Below are 20,815 nucleotides of genomic sequence, written 5' to 3'. Positions count from 1 at the left end.
AATTAAAAAGAAAACTGTATTTGATGAAAATATGAGATTCATAACCATCTAAATTATTTTTAATGCTTGGTAACTTACTCAGGTATCTTACTGAGATTTAGGGATAAAATAGTTGGATAGACCTTTTATCATTTTGCCTATACATGGAATTATTAATGGATTTTCGACAAAAGTGTCAAGGCACTTCAAAGGGGGAATGGAAAGTCTTTGGGGAAAAAAATGGTGCTGGAACACTGAAATATATGAACACCAATACTTAGGTCACACTCTGTACAAAAATTAACTACATGGATCATAAACCTAAAGCTTAAAGCTCTTAAACTCTTAGAAGAAAACAGAAAATCTGTGTGATCTTGGGGTAGACAAAGATTTCTTAGAAGACAAAAAACAAATCATAAAAGAAAAAATTGATAAATTAGACTTCATCTAAATTAAAAACTTCTAAAGAAACCATTAAGAAAACAAAAATGCAAACCAGAGGCCAGAAGAAAAATATTTGCACCACATGTATCAACAAAGGAGGACTTATTATACCCAGAATAAGAAGACAACTCTAAAGTACTTTTTAACTGGGCAAACATTTTAAACAGAAACTTCACAAAAGAAGGAATATGAATGGAAAATAAGCAAATGAAATGATGCTCAACATCATTAATTATCAGGGAAGTGCAAATAAAAATCACACCAAACAGGATCGCTAAAATTAAAAAGACAAACCATACCAAGTGTCGGCAAGAATGGTAAGCCAATGAAAGTCTCAATACACTGCTGATGGGAATGTAACTTTGGAAAACAGATTGGCAGTTTCTTAAAATGTTAAATTTATGCTTACCATTCAGTCTTGCATTCCTACTACTAGGCATTTATCCAAAAAAAAAAACTATGTTCATACAAAGACTTATGTAAGAATGTTGGTAGCAGCTTTATTTCTAATAGTCACACAATGGAATACTATGCAGCAATAAAAAGAATTATCGACATAATACAATATGAATGAATTTCAAAATTGTTATGATGCATGAAAGATGAAAAAAGAGTACACTGGGAATGTAAAATTGGTGCAACATCTTACACATAATGTTTTCCATATACTGAGCAAAGCAATATGATGTTCCTCAAAAAGTTAAATATAGAATTACCATATGACCCAGCAATCCCATTTGTATTAGTCAGCCAAAGGGGTGCTGATGCAATATACCAGAAATTGGTTGGTTTTTATTTATTTGGGGTAGGAGCTTACAGATACCAGACCATAAAGCATAAGTTACTTTCTTCACCAAAGTCTGTATGGAGCAAGATGGCTGCCGACATCCGCAAGGGTTTAGGCTTCCTGGGTTCCTACATTCCTGGGCTTGCTTCTCTCTGGGTTCAAGGTTCCTTCCTTCCTGGGGCTGGCTTCTCTTTCCTCTGTGTGCTGACTTCCCAGGGCTCCAGCTTAAATCTTCAGTGTCAAACTTCAATATCAAAACTCCAACATCAGAAACCCTCGCATCAAAAGCTCCAACTCTCTCCTTTGCCATGTCTTTTATCTGTGAGTCGCCACCCACCAAGGGGCGGGAAGTCAACGCCCTAATCATAACTCAGTCATGCCCAGGTACAGATCAGATTACAAACATAATCCAATATTTCTTTCTGGAATTCATCAATAATATTAAACTGCTATACTCCACCCTCTGAATTCCAAAAAGACATTACAATATTTTAAAAAAACTTAAATCAGTTATAATGCAAGTACTAAATCATATCACGATCAATTTAAAGAAATATAGTTTGTTTTGGAGCAAAGTCTTATCTGCTATAAGCCTCTGAAACTTACAAAACAATTTTTCTGTTTCCAATACACAAATGGATACAAAAAGGATAAACATTTTCATTACAATAAGGAGAAACTGGGAAGGAAACATGAGACACGGTTTCTCTGCAGTTCAGTAGACCTGCAGCACATCCTCTATTCGATTTCAAAGTCTGAGAGTCATTCTTAAGATGATGGTTTCTTCTCCTTGGGGCCTTATGGGAACCCACCCTTTCCACATGCTTGACCAACGGCCATTTTCTTGGTTCCACTCTCTTCAAGCACCTGAGTATTAACCAAGCTCTAGACTTCTGCCTTCAAGAGGGTTGAGGTGATTGCCACACCTTACCCAATCTTTGGGTTAGAGTCTTAACCCCCCTAGTACAGTGACATGAAGACAACATTCCCCCTAACCTTTGGCATACAGGCTCCTCCCTCTCAGAGCAATGAGTTGACCACCTGACCTTCCCTAACCTTTAGGGGACAGGTCCACCCGTCTCAGACCTGAGGGGTACTGACCTGAACTGCCCTAATCCTTGTGGAATGTGCTCCACCCTCTCTGTACCTTGGGGTGGCAAAACTCTCCCAGAACAGCAGGTGGGAACATCCACGCTCTTCAACTGCTGGGGCAAACTCACCTCTCTGTACACATGGGTGGGGTTTCTCTCTTGGCCCAAGGTGATGTCCTAATTCCAGATTCAGCTTCCATGGTTTTCCTCTTAAAGTTGTTTCCCCTTCAATCTCTCCTTTCCATGTCCTTTTTATTCTAGGCTGACAGTGGTTTTGTTCATACAGCTCTCTCAAAAAGTCTGTTGGTTTAGCATGCAGGTAGCAGGGGTCCAAGCCATCAGATAGTAAGACTTTTCATAAGTCTTTCCGACATAACTGCATCTTCAGTCCTGATTTACAAGTTCCAAGTTTAGTTAAGCCCCCCAGTGGGGCACTTTCATCTGGGAGCTTGATCTCCAGATGCTTGGAATTTCCAGAATCATTTCCTATTTTCTTTGTACCTGACAGTTCTAGCATCAGCATATCTCTCTCATCTAGCATTTTGCTATAAGCTGCAAGCAGAAGCCAAGCTGCATTCTCCAGATTTACTTTGGAAATTTCTTCAGCCAAATGCCCAGGCTTGCCATTTTCAATTTCTCTCTTCCATAAAACACCAGGAGTTAATCTTGTTAAATTCTCTGCAACTTTAAAACACAGATCACCTTTCCTCCAGTTTCCAATAATAGTTTCATCATTTACTTCTAAGGCATCATAAAAAGTCTCCTTAGCATCCATATTGTTATCAACAGTCTCTTGAAAGCGATCTAGGCCTTTTCCATCAAGCATTTGACAATTCCTCCAAACAATATCACTTACCCATTTATAAAACCATTCCAGCATTTCAGTAATTGCAAAAGCACTACCCCACTCTCGGTACCAAATTCTGTATTAGTCAGCCAAAGGGGTGCCGATGCAAAATACCAGAAATTGGTTGGTTTTTATAAAGGGTATTTATTTGGGGTAGGAGCTTACAGATACCAGGCCATAAAGCATAAGTTACTTTTCCCACCAAAGTCTATTTGGAGCAAGATGGCTGCTGACCTCTGTGAGAGTTCAGGCTTCCTGGGTTCCTCCGTTCCTGGGGCTTGCTTTTCTCTGGGCTTAAAGGTCCTTTCTTCCTGGGGCTAGCTTCTCTTTCCTCTGGGTGCTGACTTCCTGGGTCTTCAGCATCAAACTCTTAACATCAGAAATCTCCAACTCTGTCCTTTGCCATGCTTTTTATCTGTGAGTCCCCACCCACCCAGGGGTGCCCTAATCATAACTCAATCATGCCCAGGTACAGATCAGATTACAAGCATAATCCAATATTTTTTTGGAATTCATCAATAATATTAAACTGCTACACTGTTCCTAAGCATATAACCAAAGAAAGTGAAAACACAGTCTCAAATAGACACTCATACACAAATGTTCTTAGCAGCCTTACTCACAACAGCCAAAAGGTGGAAACGACCCAAATGTTCATCAACGAATGGATAAACAAAACACGGTACAAACCCCCAAGGGAATATTATTTGGCCAAAGGAAAGAATGATGTTATGAGACATGCTGCAACATGGGAAAACCTTGAAAACATTATGCTCAGGGAAATAAGCAAGACACATAAGGACACATATTGTATGATGTGACATCTAGAAATAGCACACCTGCAGAGACAAAGAGTAGATTAGAGCTTATCAAGGGAAGGGAGTGGGGAAAGGGGGGTGTGTATATGTTTGGGATATAGATTGCGTGTAAAGAAAAGAAAAGAAAAGAAAATAAATACATACTGTATGCTTCCATTTATATGCAATTTAAGAAATTGCAGACTAATCTGCAGTGACAGAAAGCAGATCAGCCGTTTCCTGGGGATAGGAGTGGTGGGAGGGAGGGATTACAAAGGACCGCAGGGCATCTTTGGAGAGGGATGGAAAAGTCCATTTTCTAAATTGTGATGAGGGCTTCACAGGTATATACATGTCAAAACTCATTAAATTGTATACTTTAATAGGTACAATTCATTCTACATTGATTACACCTTAATAAAGTTTGTTGTTTTTAAGTAAATGGTCAAAACATTCTAATCAAAAGTCAGAGCTTCTCAGACTAGATAAAAAAGTAAGACCCAACCATATGCTATTTAAAAGACACCCACTTTAAATGGACATACCCAGATAAATTAAAAAGCAAAAGGACCTAAAGCGACATATCATGCATATTCTAGCAAAGAGAAAGCTGGAGTGGCTATATTAGTATCAGACAAAGTAGCATTCAGAGCAGGAACAAAGAGGGGCATTTCACGCAGAAGATATCAATTCACAAAAAAGATACAACATTCCTTCACATTTCAAATTACACAAAGCAAAAACCGATAGACATGAAAGGAGAACTGGACAAATCTATAATTATATGTGGTGATTTCAACTCTCCTCACTCAGTAACTGATAGAACAAGAAACAAGAAATCAGTCATAATAGGTAAGGATGGAGCAACCAGAACTAGTGTGAAATGGTCCAGCCACACTGCAAAATAGTTTGTCAACCTCTTGTAAAGTTTACTTATTATCATAGATATTTACCCATGACAAATAAAAACATATACACAAACAAAAACTGCTTTATTCCTAATAATCCCAAACTGGAAACAGCGTAAATGTCCATCAACAGGTGAGTGGATAAATTGTGGTAGAACCATAAAATGGAATACTATTCAATAATCGAAAGGAGTGAACGGATTATATGTAACAACATGAATGGACCAACCTCTGAAATATTATGCTGAGCAAAAAATGGGCAAATAAAGAATAGAAACTGCTGGGCTCCATATAAATGAAGCTCGATAAACATTTAATTTATAGTGACAAAAATCAAATCAGTGGTTTCCTGAGTCTACAAGTGGCTTTGGAGGAATTATCTGGAAAAGAGATAAAGAAACTTTTCGGTGTAATGAAAATATTTTCTATCCAACTCAACTTTTCTAACTTACACTGTCCAATGCTTCTGAAGTTTGAATGGTAGAGCTGAGGAACTGTGGTTTTTTAAACATTTTGGGGGGGAGGTAATAGGGATTGAACTCAGGACCTTGTACATGGGAAGCAGGCACTCAACCACTGAGCTATACCTGCTCCCACAAGGAACTTTTAAAAATTGTATGTAATTCTCATTAATTTTTATTTAAGCAGCCTCTTGTGGCCAGTGGCTCCTGTCTATTGAACAATGCAGGATCTATATCTTGATCGGGACGGTGATTATGTGCATGCAAAATTTATCCGTAATCTGTGGGAGCATTTCGTTGTATGTAATTTACCTCAACAAAGTTGATTTTAAAAAGAAGTAGAATTGTCGTCCCCAACTAACTCTAACATTCCTTTTGGTTTTCAAGTGAATATTATCATCAAGGCACAGAACCACTGGAGGGTCCAAAGAAAAAGGTCAGAATCAGAAGGTACAGCCCTCTAAATCTGTACAAGGCCACCGCTTTCGACTCTGCTGAGCATGACGTGCCAGGGAGGCAACTGTGGTCCCCATCTCCCCTCGTCAGTAAAAGCCTGTCTGGGAATTAGATGCTTCCCCATAAACCACATCAACATTTCTCCTAATTCTTGAGGAATTATGACAAAAGAAATGCCACTCACCAGAAGACATGAAGAACCTCAGGGATTCATTTCCTCAGTGACCACTTCCTGCCTGGCCACCCAGAGCAGAAGCAGCCCAGCCCACCACCCAGGCAGCGGCTGCCCGGGCCAAGCAGCCCTCCCGCCCCGTGGGTGCTGGTACCAACGGGCTGGGAAGGAAAGGGAAGAGCTGCTCTCTGTGGTTCTTGGTTTGAGACCAAAAGCAAACACACCCTTTAAGCCACTGAAGGCGGTTTACAGACAAATGTCCCACGGCAAGCTACAGGCGGACACTGGAGGAGCGCAGAGAACGAGAAAGGCCCCGGGACCTGGGGTGGGTTCGAAACCGCCACCTGCAAAAAAGCAGGGCTGAAGAGACTGGTGGTCCAGGAAGGGTAAGTGTGGATGGACAGAGGGAGAAGGAAAGCCGGGGAACGGGCGAGCGGTCAGGGGCGAGCGTGGCAGAGGCGGAGGGGCCGTAAGGACGGCTTGGCTACGGTCCCACCATACATTTCTGCACCCTCAGAACACGACGTAGCTCAGAACAGGTGTATGCCAAGTATTTGTCGGCTTAATGAAACCGAGCGTTAGACAGGACCCCGTGTCCTTTCAAAGAAGGAGGACGAGGATGGGGCAGGATGAGAGAGACAAGGGACCATGACGATAATGAGGACAATGAGAGGATAAAAGGGGAGATGACGGAAAGGGACTAGAAGGGCAGGGCAGGGGAGTCTGGGAGAGGAAAGAGGAGAAACAGGGAGGCGAGAGGCAAGGAAGACACTGGACCCAGAGTAATTACAAGAGACAGGGAAGCAAAAACTGGACATCGAGTGATCTATATTGTAAAGGAGTGTTTTATATTCTTTGAGACCCTAGACTTCTAGATATTTTAAGAAACAAAATTTTAATAGGTATTCCTTAAAAACAGGGTTGTGATGTTAGTTTGGAAAATGCCGTGTAGTCCGACCCTCTCCTGGAGAGGCGTGATACCCATGAGCATCTAACAGGCGCAAAAAAGGCCTGCGAAGAGAAACCCTCCTTGTCCGGTATTTCCCAATTTTGATTGGCCCTAGGACCGGAATTGTCTCTTATCACTTATGACAACCGGTGTAGGATATTCAGTCGGTCTTCATCGCCTGGCACCACAAAAGGATGATGATGAAGCCTCCAAACTGAGATTCGTTGTGCAGAAGCAAGTCTCGCCTCACCTGTATTTATCAAGGTCAAGCTTCCTACCTTTAACGACATTGTAGAACCAACAGGCTAAGGGGCAGCTCCTGTTTGACCTTTAGCATCTGTACTCATCCCAAGTTAGATAAGGCACTGGAGGCAACAACCGAATGATTAATTTGGATCAATGTCCCCAACCAATCAACTCTTTTGGACTGGGATTTTTGGAGAAACGCTTTGGGAAGGCCAATTCCACCTGAATAGTTTAAAAATAAAAGCACTTTCCAGATGGCATGGTGGATGGGATTATGCGCCCCAATTTCGACGTGTTCTCACCACTGACCCGCATTCCTGTGCGCGTGACCCCATTGTAAAGAGGACCCCCGGGACTGCCGTTTTTAGATAAGGGGTGGCCCACCTGAATGAGGGTGGGTCTTCGTCTGGGTGCCTGGAGGTTATAAGAGCCAGAAGCCGGACGTCTGCTGGAACCTGGAAGAGAAAGGACAGGCCGCCCACCGGAGGGTCACCAGCAGCCAGCAGCAGAACTCTACCGTCTTGGGGAGAAGGCATGGTTCGCCGATACTATGATTTGGACTTCTGGCCTCTGGAACCCCGAGCCAGCTAATTCCTGTTGTTCAAGCCAACCCATTGTGTGTTATCTGCAATAGTAGCTCAGGCAAACTAAGACAGACGGAAACCCAGAGAGTGAACGGAAGATGAAATACATATAGATGGAAAGAGAAGTAGAGTCGAAGACTGGTCTATCCAGGGATTTAATCTAAGCAGAGGTGCTTCATATGTGGGAACGCTTCTTGAAAAGATGGCAATAGTGATACAAATACAACCTTTAAGGAAAGGGTATGAATTCTGGCAATGTGAAGGCACGAGATTCCTGTAACGTGCAGACCCATGACTGCATAAACATAAGTTCAACAGCGACCATGTGTGTTTAGTGGCCAGTTCGTATCCGCAGACACATTAAGACCATTATCTCCAACCTCAGAGCAAACTCTAGGTAGCCCTAACTGCCACTTTACAGGTAAGGAGACTGAGTCTCATGCCTGGTGAATGGAAGTGGCTCCTGTCCTTCACTGAGCTAGCTGGGAATTGCAGTAGGAAAGGGTGCGAAGAATGTATCTTATTTAATCGCACGGTTGGCCAATGCCCCGAGAAGGACTTAGCCAATGGCTTTACCCAAAACTGGACAAGAAATATGGACAAAAGGTATTTGTATGCAATTCTGACTACGACTGCACTTGTCTATCATTTTGAATAGGTCCCTCTTTGTAATAAGTTTTCTTGATAATATAAAATTCACAATATCTATCAATAACCAGTCCCATCCCCCCAAAAGGATTAAAGTGCATTTAGCACTGGGGGGAGAGTGTCAACTACAATGTAAACTATCATCCATGCGGTGCAGCAGTGCTCCAACATGTATTCACCAAATGCAATGATTGTGCCACAATGATGAAAGAGGTTGTTAATGTGGGAGGAGTGGGGGGTGAGGTGTGGGATACGTGGGAACCTCTTATATTGTTTAATGTAACATTTTTTTGTGATTTATGTATCTTTTTAAAAAAAGACAATTTAATAATTAATTAATTTAAAAAAATATAGTGCATGTAGAAGATGCAACTGGATAAAAAGAAACTGAAGGGGGAAGGGGACTTGGCCCAGTGGTTAGGGCATCCGCCTACCACATAGGAGGTCCGTGGTTCAAACCCCGGGCCTCCTTGACCTGTGTGGAGCTGGCCCATGCGCAGTGCTGATGCGCGCAAGGAGTGCCCTGCCACGCAGGGGTGTCCCCCGCATAGGGGAGTTCCACGTGCAAGGAGTGCACCCCGTAAGGAGAGCCACCCAGCGCAAAAGAAAGTGCAGCCTGCCCAGGAATGGTGCCACCCACACGGACAGCTGACACAAGATGACACAACAAAAAGAAACACAGATTCCCGTGCCGCTGACAACAACAGAAGGGACAAAGAAGAACACACAGCAAATAGACACAGAGAACAGACGCCCGGGGTGTGGGGAGGGGAGAGAAATAAATAAATAAATAAATAAATAAATAAATAAATAAATAAATAAATGCATCTTTAAAAAAAATAAAGGGCAGAAAAATAAGGTGAAGCTGTTAGTGCAGGTCGTACACAAAATGTAAGTTGGGGAAACGGACTTTGGCCCAGTGGTTAGGGCGTCCGTCTACCACATGGGAGGTCCACGGTTCAAGCCCCGGGCCTCCTTGACCCGTGTGGAGCTGGCCATGCGCAGTGCTGATGTGCGCAAGGAGTGCCGTGCCACGCAAGGGTGTCCCCCGCGTGCGGGAGCCCCACGTGCAAGGAGTGCGACCGTGAGGAGAGCCGCCCAGCGTGAAAAGAAAGAGCAGCCTGCCCAGGAATGGCGCCGCCCACACTTCCCATGCCGCTGACGACAACAGAAGCGGACAAAGAAACAAGACGCAGCAAATAGACACCAAGAACAGACAACCAGGGGAGGGGGGAAATTAAATAAATAAATAAATCTTTAAAAAAAAAAATGTAAGTTGGAGGGTCCTACAAATGTTGGCTTGGAGCTTTGTGCAGCCAGTGAGTTAAGGAGATCTTGAATCACAAGAACCTGTATGATATAAAAGCCAACTCTTGCCCCTACAGAGACCTCGGAGAGAGCTCTGCCCTGCGTCTTGGTAAAGATGACGGTAACGCAGCGAAAGAGGCTGCACCCGCTACTCTGCTTACAGGAAGTACACTGAGACCCTCGGGCTTGCTCCAAGTCACGTCCCCCCACGTCCACCTGCGGCTTCGCTTACGTGCTGCTCTTCTTTCTCTCAAGTCAAGCACTTTGAATTCTGCAGTGTAACTTTCAGGCCCAGCTGGTGCAACCCCACATGACTCCGCATTCTCGCCTCCCCCTCCGTCCCTCTATCGAGCCCCCAGGACAGCCTCTCGGGACGCTTGATCTTCCCTGAGTGCATTCAGTTTTTCTCTTCTCTCTCCCTGTTCACCCATTCTCACTCCCCTTGTTCTCTGGCACACGGATGGCAGGGTGAGGCAGAGAGCAGGTTAGACAGACCTGGTGGGTGGCATTATTTGGCCAGTGTTCACCAGTTCTTCCCCCAAGCCTGCATTAGTATTAATATACCTTCCATCATCCATTTGTTTTGCAAATGTTTATTGAATGCCTACGACGTGTCTGGTGGTGGGCAAATAAAATATAAAACCGTGGGCCAAAAAATCTAACACTTGCCTTGCTTTGTGGAACTTAGAATCTGGTGATGGAAAAAAACATGATTTAAAAAATACACGTATATACAGGAGCATGTGACTCTACTAAATGCTCTGAAGTAAAGAAGCCTGACGCCATCGAGGGAATGCTGGGAAGTGGACTTGGCCCAGTGGTTACGGCGTCCGTCTACCACATGGGAGGTCCGCGGTTCAAACCCCGGGCCTCCTTGACCCGTGTGGAGCTGGCCCATGCCCAGTGCTGATGCACGCAAGGAGTGCTGTGCCACGCAGGGGTGTCCCCCACATAGGGGAGCCCCATGCACAAGGAGTACATCCTGTAAAGAGAACCACCCAGCGTGAAAGAAAGTGCAGCCTGCCCAAGAATGGTGCCGCACACAGGGAGAGCTGACACAGCAAGATGACGCAACAGAAGGTGAAACAGATTCCGGGTACCACTGACAAGAATATAAGTGGACACAGAAGAACACACAGCGAATGGACACAGAGAGCAGACCACTGGGGCAGGGGGGGAAGGGGAGAGAAATAAATCTTTAAAAAAAACAAAGGAGAGGGAATGCTGGGGGAACTGACCCGGGGTGTGGGCAGCAACGGTTTCCTTCAGGAAAAGACATGTGGGCTGAGATCTGATAGGTGAATGGACTTTATCTAAGCAAAGAGAGGAGAGGACATTCCAAGCTGAGGGGTGCGCCAAGGCCCAAGGACATGGAAGCGTGCCGGTTCCTGGACCTGAAAGTGGCCAGCCTGCGTGGAGCCCAGGGCAGCAGGGAAGGGTGAGAGGTGAGGCTGAAGGGGAGGCAGGAACCAGAGCCGGGAGCCTCCAGCCCTGTGACAGATTCGGCTTTTTTTTTAAAAGATATATTTATTTATTTTTATTTCTCTCCCCTCCCCCTCATTTTCTGCTCTCTGTGTGAATTCACTGTGTGTTCTTCTGCATCTACTTGTATTCTTGTCAGCAGCACCAGGAATCTGTGTTTCTTATCGTTGCGTCATCTTGTTGGGTCAGCTCTCCGTGTGTGCGGTGCCACTCCTGCACAGGCTGCACTTTTTTCCCGTGGGGCAGCTCTCCTTGCGGGGCGCACTCCTTGCACATGGGGCTCCCCTATGCAGCGGTGCCCCCGCATGACACGGCACTCTCAGCGCGCGGCAGCACTGCGCATGGGCCAGCTCATCACACGGGTCAGGAGGCCCTGGGGTTTGAACCCTGGACCTTCCAGATGGGAGGCGGACACTCTATCCGTTGAGCCACGTCCGCTTCCCGGGTTTGGGCTTTATGCTGAGAGCAACTGAAGGGTTCTAAGCAGAGGCGCGACACAGCCACGTTTTCGTTCTGAAACCACACAGCGGCTGCAGTGTGGACGGCGGGTGGGAGGGGTCCCGGGGGCTCCGTTTGGGGCCTCTAGCGCCAGGTACAGGAGAAGGGGCGGTCGTGGCCTGGATTAGAATGGAGGGGTGGGGAGGAAGGGAGCAGGTGGAGCCTCGTACAGGGGAGGCGAAAGCAATGGCTGGTGAGGGGTGGCCACGGCACCTCCGGGGGACAGCCGGGTTCAGGGTTTCCGGCCTGGGCACCCACATGGACATGGGTGCCCTTCACGAGCCAGGAAGCCCCAAAGGGATCTCTGCCCCCAGGAAACCAACTCACTGCACCCAGGGCACGGCACCGAGCAGCGGGCAAGGCGGGCGATGGCACCGCCGGCCAGGAAACCCCGGAGCATGTTGGCAGGGCACGTTCAGCCCATCTCACATGCTCCTCGGCCCTGGCATGGAGGCACATGCTCGTTTTGTAGTTAAAAACCAACAAACTCCAAAAGCATGTTCATGGTTAGAGACCAGTTGGCAGGAGAGAAACCTCCAAAAAAGTGCAAGTGGAAAAAAGTTCAGGATCCGGGCTTTTCTCTCAGAGTTTACTCTTACCAGGTGGCAACAAATCCCCCTGCAGCTCAGGAAAACAAAATCCCACCGCACAGCAGGACTGAAGTCATTTCCCGGCAATATGATTAAGAAAACTGTGAGTCGAGTTAACAGAAAGGGCCCTGTAGTTTGTCTCCTCATGGACCGTTTCCCGAGGAGACGAGCGTCAGCAAGGCCTGGTGCTGACTGAAAACACCCTCCTGATTGCCCGGCCCTCGGGATCCCAGCTGACACCAGCCTCGCCCACCCCTCCCACAGCAGATTCCACCCCAAGGCTGGTTATGAGGCTCTTTTATGACTGAGGTAGACTAACAGGGGGTTTCCAGAAGAGTCTGGGCCCTTTGTGATTTAAGTCCCTGTTAAAGAAGTGGAAGTCTCAGAAGAGGGTTGTGAGTGGGGCTCTGTAAACATTGTTAAAAGAGGCAAGAGATTCCAGAGTCTTGCACAATGTCGAAATACCAGGACAAAGGATATCCTCACCCTCTGGGCAATTATTTTTACCTGTCTAGACATGCAGTCAACACCAGAAAGGGCCTAAGAATGGATAAAAGAATATGGATTAGAGTGGACTTACTGGTATTCTACTATGAAACTATTATGACTAGTAATGGAAGAAACTGTATCATTGATGTGGAGCAAGTGGCCACAGTAGTTGCTGAGGGCAGGAAGAGGGAAGAAGAGAGGTGATGTGGGGGCATTCTTGGGACTTGGAGTTGTCCCAGCTGATAGTGCAGGGACAGATGCTGGACATTATATATCCTGCCATAACCCATTGAATGGACTGGAGAAGAGTGTAAACTGCAATGTGAACTTATTATCCATGTGGAGCAGCAGGGCTCCAAAATGCATTCACCAAACGCGATGAATGTGCCACAATGAAAAAAAAAAAAGATTACAGCTAAAAAACTAAAGTTCACAGCAAAGGCAGGGGAAAAAAGACAAGAAATGATTCATGTTTGTAAATAAAAATTTGAAACTGAAACACAAAAAGGCGGCTTTAGCTGAATAGTGGGCTCCCCCATACACACACCCCATCCTCTTTGCAAACGGAAAACCCACCAGCAAGAAGCAGAAGGTGCAGGAACGTCAAGGCGCCTTAGGGTTCTGAGTGCCTGGGAGAAGCTTTCCAGAGAAGAGTCACCTGTCTCTGCTGCTAGCAGGCAAGTGAGCGAAATGCTTGTGCTTACCCTTCCACGCAGCTGTCCTCCTTGGAAGGGGCTCCCTGACACCCACATGGAAAGCACACACTCACCCCAGGTGGCAGCGTCTTTGTTTGTGCCCGGCCTAGAACGTTTGGAAGCTTTTCATTGAGAGACCAGCAATTGTGGAGTCCAAAGCCGGTTCACTTGGGAGCCTCGGGGGAGTCTCGCATGCTGCCCCCTTGTGGCCAAGTGAAGGAACGCCCACCTAGAAGGATAACTGGGTTTTTATAACTGATCGTGCACCAACCTGCTAAAGGGGGGTGCTAGTGCAAACTTTGCTTTATGTTAATGTAGTGGATATAAACTTTAAAAACAATCCTTAAGTGCTCCACAAACATGGAGCAGTACTATTATTTCCTTCCCTCCTTTCCTCCTTATTCCACCGTCTGTTTCAGAACAAGGGCATCTTGGGTCATGAGTAAGTAACCTTCTCCATCTCATGGCGTGGCTCATGTGAGAAGCACAATTCATGTTTGTTGACTGGCTAAATGACGGAATGAATGAATTCAACTCCCACCCCAGCACTGGGGTAGTCCTTTCAAACAAAATGAGGGGGCGTGGATGTAGCTCAAGCGGTTGAGCACCCGCTTCCCCTGTACAAGGTCCCACGTTTGATCCCCAGTACCTCCTCAAAACAAAACAAACGAAAAAGCCAACTCTCATTGGGGAGCGAATGTAGCTCAGTGGTGGAGCGCCTGCTTCCCGTGTATGAGGTCCTGGGTTCAATTCCCGGTACCTCCGTTAAAAGAAAAAAAAAAGGACTTTGCAGAGTCCTCAAAAAAAATAAATAAAAACTGAAATCCCTCCCAAGTGTAGGATTTGGAGAGACCATGAGTTGTTAGATTAGTCCCTTTATGTAATTAACGTTCCATAATTGACTTTAGCACCTTTTTTTAAGGTTGTCTGACCGTGTGATTTCTCTGTTTGCCGTTAAGTTCCTGAGGGGCAGGAGAGTGGGGGGGGGGGGCGTGTGGTGTCTTTCATGGCTCCACGTGGCCCCAGCCTCCCTGCCAGCCCTTGCAAAGTCTTCGGTATAGCTCAACAAAGCCCTCTGTCCCTGGACGGGGACGCCGTGGTCTGGCATTTACAGACCGTTCCACCCGCCAATCAGCAATGACAGAAGAAACCGACAGGAGGCTCGAGGGAAGAAACGCTTTTTACCAACCGGCCAGATAAGAGGCAGCCGTGTTTGGATTTCAGCATCAGAAACATTTGATTTCTTCTGAGTAACCTATCAGCTTTTTCTCATGGAAATGAGCCTTAGGATGCGACTGACTGATTTTCCTTTTTTGCCTTTGCCACCAAGGTCAGAGACAAATTTGGTGCTCAATGGCAGTAACTGTTTATTAATAGCAACCTATAGCTTGAATATCGGGGTTCTAACTCGTCATCAGACCAACACAAAATGAGGAAGATCAGTTCCACCTGTAAAAGGTGGGGGGACAGCATAGTCTTCAAGGGCACCAGTGTCATAAAATACAGAGAGAGGCCGAGGGAATGAGTGTTTCAGATGAAAGACGACTTTATCATGCACTAGATAAAATATCTGACCTTGCACTGGAGCCTGTCCTGGAGAAAAAAAAAAACATTATTGGGTCAATTGTTAACATTGGAATACAGATGAGTACATCAGATAAAAGGATCACGTCAAGGTTAAATGTGATAAAGTTGGTCAATACTGTGTGGTCATGTAAGAGAATGTTCCTTCTCTCAGCAAATATGCACTAAAGGACCAAGGTAAAGGACCATGATGTAGGCCAAAAAGCAACTTCATACATGTTAACAACAGTGAGGGAAGTGGCCGTGGCTCAGCTGATAGAGCGTCTGCCTACCACATGGAGGGTCCAGGGTTCAAACCCAGGGCCTCCTGACCTGTGTGGAGCTGGCCCATGCAGGGTGCTGACGCGAGCAAGGAGTGCCTTGCCATGCACGGGTGTCCCCACGTGGGGGGGAGCTCCATGCGCAAGGAGTGCACCCCATAAGGAGAGCTGCCCAGCGCAAAAGAAAGTGCAGCCTGCCCAGGAGTGGTGCCACACACACAGAAAGCTGATGCAGAAGATGACGCAATTAAAAAGAGATGCAGTTTCTCCGTGCCACCAAGGGTGCAAGCAAACACGGACGAACACACAGCTAGTGGACACAGAGCAGACAGTGGGGTTGGCGGGGGAGAGAAATAAATAAAATAAAATAAATCTTTGTAAAAAAAAAAAAACAGTGACTCTTAGGAAAGGTTATATGGACAGTTCTTATTCTTGCAATTTTTCTGTAAATTTGCTTTTTCCAAATATAAAGGTGAAAAATGGCAAAAAAAATATCAGTCTTACCTGTAAGCACTTGGCCTCTGAGCTGCATGATCTCGGACTACTTAACTCTCTGCAAGCCTTGATTTCCTCATCTGTAAAGTGGGTACAATAGCAGCTGTATCATAGGCCGGTTGTAAGGTTTAAAATTAAAAATTAATATTTGTAAACCATTTACATCAGGGTCTGACAAACTGCAACGTACAAATACTGATAAATATACTTCTGAAACTAAAAGCAAAACAAACACACAAAAAACGATCTCTTCTAAACCTAAAAATCCCCCTGGGGAATCCACTGACCGACTAAATTAATAGTGAATAAGTTCATACAGGTAACGTGTTCACAGATTCAGCACGGGCTGCGTGTTGGGTGACCAGTCAGAATCAAGCACAACTTAAGCTCAGGACAGGACTAGCGGGCGAGAGCTTACACTATTTGCACAGCCACGAAGCTGTGGCGAAATGCACGTAAAATCGGATACTGTGCGAAACTAAGCCGAGAGGAGAAGCAGCATCCAGGACTGTTCTGAACACATCTTTGGATATTGCTTTGCGTTTACAGGCAATAACGGGGGGGATACGATAATATCCCATAGGGCCCAGCGTTGCTCCCGGAGGAAGGGTGATCAGAAAATCTGAAACAGCCCTCTGACAAGCGCAATTGGCTTCCAGCTTGATTTGAGAATGACTCCCGACGTCCCAAGTGCGGATGGGGCAAGGGTGATCTCCTCCGTGCGCCTCTTCCGGAGCCGCTGCTGGAAGGCAGCAGCGCCCGCGGGGCAGCGCTCCCGGAGTCCCCTCCAGGAGGGCCTGGGGCGCGCAGGGCCGAGGGGCGCCGGGGCCAGCGGGGCGGGCTGCACGCGCCAGGAGGGGTGCCCGCCTAACGCAGCCGGGGGCGCAGGGCCAGGGACCGCGTCCTGCGTGGCGGGGTCTCCCCAGGGGTGGGCCACTCCTCCGTCCCTCTGGCTACTCCAGACATGACCCTGCCCGAGCCAGTCCACGCGGAGCTGGGTGGGGGGCCGCAGCTTCGCCTCGCAGGGCACGGCCCCTGCTCCCTGCTGCGGGGTGAACAGTTCTTAAATTATAATTTAGCTTGAAAGGAAAGCCATCAAGCATTCATTTCTTTTTTTTTTTTTTAAGTTTTTGTCTTTTTTTTTTTTTTTAAATATTGCATTAAAAAAATATGAGGTCCCCATATACGCCCCACCCAAGCATTCATTTCTTTTGGAGAAGCTTTTCCCCATCTTAGTGGCAGTTTGTCTTATATGTAATAGTAGGTACAGAAAGGTCAAAAGATCGTCCTTGGTTTTACAATGATAAAGGAAACATTTTGAAGTTCTCCAGTCAAGCGAAGTATGCAAGGAGGTTGTTTCATTGTTGCTGCTATTGTCAAACAATGAGAACAAAGGAATGACACATAAAAGAAAAGTTCACTGAACATACTAGCAATGGAGAACCAGTTTTTTTCTTCACATCATCTCTTTTGATGTCGATCATGTATCACTGGCTGATTAACAAAAAAAAAAGAAAAAAAGGACAAGCAACATATACCTGGGCACATACACCAGTGACTTGATGTACAATGAAGGAAAGTGGGAGGGGGGAGAATGATAGAACAGAGAAAACAACATGTAGCGGTCAGGATGTGGTGGCACCAAATGGTAGTTTTCAAAGGGAGATCTTCTTGTCTGTGGTTCTGGAGTAAAACACATCCTTTGTATCTTCACCCTGCATTTCCAGCCGTGTGTCTGTGTCACTGACTACCTGTCCATCAGATGGGAACTGGATCTGTCTCGGTGACATACCCAGTCATTCCCAGGAGGCTTTTATTTGTTCACTAATCTTAAACCTCAGGCCACACAACAGTCCTGCTCTACCTGCTTCAAAGTTAATGCGATCACTCATCTTGCTCTTGACCCTTCCTGGGGTTTCTCAGGAGCCACGGAGGCTCCTCAGCTGTTGCTTCACAAAAGAGGCAGTGGGTCTGCACAAAACAAGCCCCCGAGCAGCAGCTGGCAGGGGTGGAGAGAAGGTTCTCAGAACCCAGGAAAGCCCAGCGCCCACTTCTCCCCAAGGGCTGATCCAGGCCCACTGCCTAACCCAAGCCACTGCCACCTGTCCCCCGGATGGCAGCCAGCACACCACCCCCCCCCCCCAGCCAGTTTCCCGCCTCCCCCAGGCACCTATTCATACTCCGTGGCCACAGAGCAGCCAGAGCAACCTTTTTTTAAAAAAAAAGATTTATTTATTTATTTATTTATTTATTTCTCTCCCCTTCCCCCCCCCCCACCCCACCCCAGTTGTCTGTTCTCTGTGTCTGTTTGCTGCGTCTTCTTCTTTGCCGCTTCTGTTGTCAGCGGCACGGGAATCTGTGTCTCTTTTTGTTGCATCATCTTGCTGTGTCAGTTCTCCATGTGTGCGGTGCCATTCCTGGGCAGGCTGCACTTTCTTTTGCACTGGGCGGCTCTCCTTACGGGGCGCACTCCTTGCGTGTGGGGCTCCCCTATGCGGGCACACCCCTGCGTGGCACGGCACTCCTTGCATGTATCAGCGCTGCACATGGGCCAACTCCACACGGGTCAAGGAGGCCCAGGGTTTGAACCGCGGACCTCCCATGTGGTAGACGGTCGCCCTAACCACTGGGCCAAGTCTGCTTCCCCAGAGCAACCTTTGAAAAGCATAAATCCCGTCGTGGCCATCGCCCCCAGCCTTCCCTTTACCCTGCGGACCAAACCCGGACTTGCAAAGTCCACGATGATCCCCGCTGGCCTCGGACCTCAGCTCGGGCCCCCCTCCCATGGGCCGCCCACACCAGACCCGGCTCTGCAGCTCAGCTGAGTCAAAGCTGTCCCTCGCGAGGCCCTGGCCCGATGGCTCCCACGGCCCCAAAGCTCCTGTCCCTGTCCCTCGGGAGACGGCTTTTCATTGTCAAACAGGCTTGGCCCCCCTGCTGTCCCACCCTAAAGGAACCGCGAAGTCCCCTCCTAGCCCAGGAATGGCTCTTCATTCCCTTGGAACCTTGTTACTGTTTCCTATTTCACTCTTACCTTTTGCTGTCTACTTCCACCTAAACTGTGATTCCCTGAGAGAAGAAACCCTATCTGTCCTGTCCACTGCTGGGTTCGCAGAGCCTAAAGTAAGAGCCTGGACTAGAACATACGCTAAGAAGCATTTATTCAACGGGTTCTAGGAAAATGGTTCATTTTGTAGCCATTGGTGTGACAGATTAGCAGACATGGGTGGCTTAAAACAACAGAGATGGGTTATGCCAGTGCTGGCAGCTGCACAGGGCTCCTGAAGGCTCTCGGGACAAGCCTGCTTTGCCTCCTCCAGCCTCCGGCGGCTCCAGGACATCTTAGTGTCTCTCCACTTGCAGTGGCATCTGCAGTCTCCCTTCAGTGTCCTCCGTGCCTCTGATTCCAAACCTTCCTCTCCCTTCCCTTATAAAGAGTTAAGATTCAAGGCCTCATGTCAACTTGGTCACATCTACAAAGCGCCGGCTTCCAAATAAGGTCCCATTCACAGGGACCCGGAGTTAGGACGTGGACTTAGGTGAGGGGAGAACACAAGTCATCTCACTGCGGCTCTGGCCACTAGGACCCTTCCAGCAAGTAGGAGACTCACTCTTCCTACTTACCCTAGACTTTTTCAACCACCACTTGGGGAAACTGTGCTTAGCTCTGGACTGATGTTTTTCTCCTTGTTTTTCCTCCTGCCCTGATGGGCTCATCTTGAAGGACTTAAAAAGGGCAGAATGCATCCCTGGGTTTCCTCAGCCCTTCATAGGATATGGCAGTGTGGGAATAAACCGGATCAGTGGCCCTTGACAACGGATTGCAACCCAGAGGTGAAGCATAACAAGAGGAAGCAGCTGCCCTGTGGCATTCACCAGCTCCAAGTTAGCGAGCCCAAAGCCAGATGCCCTCTCATCTGACACCCTGCTGAGGAGATGACAGAACCAGCCAAATCCACCACGCGAGGCCAGTGTGACAGCACATGTCAGGGCCAAAGCCATCACCAGGGCTCAGGAGAGCAGACCCCCCGGCTGAGCCCGGCTCGAGACCAGGGGACGCAAACCATGTCAGAAGGAAGCGAGACCACCGGCCATGAGGGATGAGAGGCTTTTGCATCTGGGTGCCGCCCTCTCTGGTGTGGGGGCCTCCGGCCAAGCCAGAGAGCCTGGCAAGGCTGGGAGAGGATCACGCCAGCAGGGCGACGCTTCCCTTCATCCCCCTCGCCTCCCATGTGGACCCACGATGCAACTCGGCATGCCCCTGGGCAGCTCTCGCCCACTGACCACAGGAGCTGTGTCAAGCCTTCTCCACGTTTTTCTCAGACCTTCTCGCGTGCCACAACCACACCCCTTTTGCTTTTTCCAGAAAACCTCTGAATATGCCACCTGTCTCGGTGAATGCAACTACCGTCCACCTGGTTGGTGAAACCAGAAACCAAAGAACCATTCTATTCCTTCAGTCCCTGTATCCAACCAGGGACCAGGTGTAACAGGCTTTTGCCTCTGAGGTCACAGAAGCTGTTGCCCTTTCATTATGCCTGTGGTTCTTCCTAATGGCACCTGCCATCATGGTCAGCGGGACCCCTGCAGGGGCCTCCTAACCCATCTCCCTGGTTCCACCCCCACCCCTGCCCTTTCTCTTCTAGTCTTCACCCTGCATTCGGGGTCCCCTTGCTCAAATTCCAAGCTGACTACGCCACCCCTTGCAGGTCCTCCTTGGCCAGAGCCTCATCTCCTGCATCACGCTCTTCCCACACTTGTTCTGGGCACGCATGAAGCCTCTCCTCACGCACCAAGCTACGTCGTGCCGTCCTAACTCTGCTCATGCTCTTCCCTCCGCTTGGCATGCAATGACCATTTTTCTTATCCTGGGCTGAGTCTCCCTCATTTTTCGTGAATCACCTTACACCTTATTTCTTCCTCCACTGAACCCCCTCTTTCGCTTAATTCTTCTTCCTCTCTGCTCTCTGTGTTGTGCCTCCACCACAGCACTTCCCATATTATCTGGAAATAGCCTGGCTACAGGTCTGTTTCCCACACATGAC

Source organism: Dasypus novemcinctus, chromosome 22, assembly GCF_030445035.2.
Source record: "Dasypus novemcinctus isolate mDasNov1 chromosome 22, mDasNov1.1.hap2, whole genome shotgun sequence".
Lineage (NCBI taxonomy): Eukaryota > Metazoa > Chordata > Mammalia > Cingulata > Dasypodidae > Dasypus > Dasypus novemcinctus.
This window is presented reverse-complemented; position numbering follows the sequence as displayed.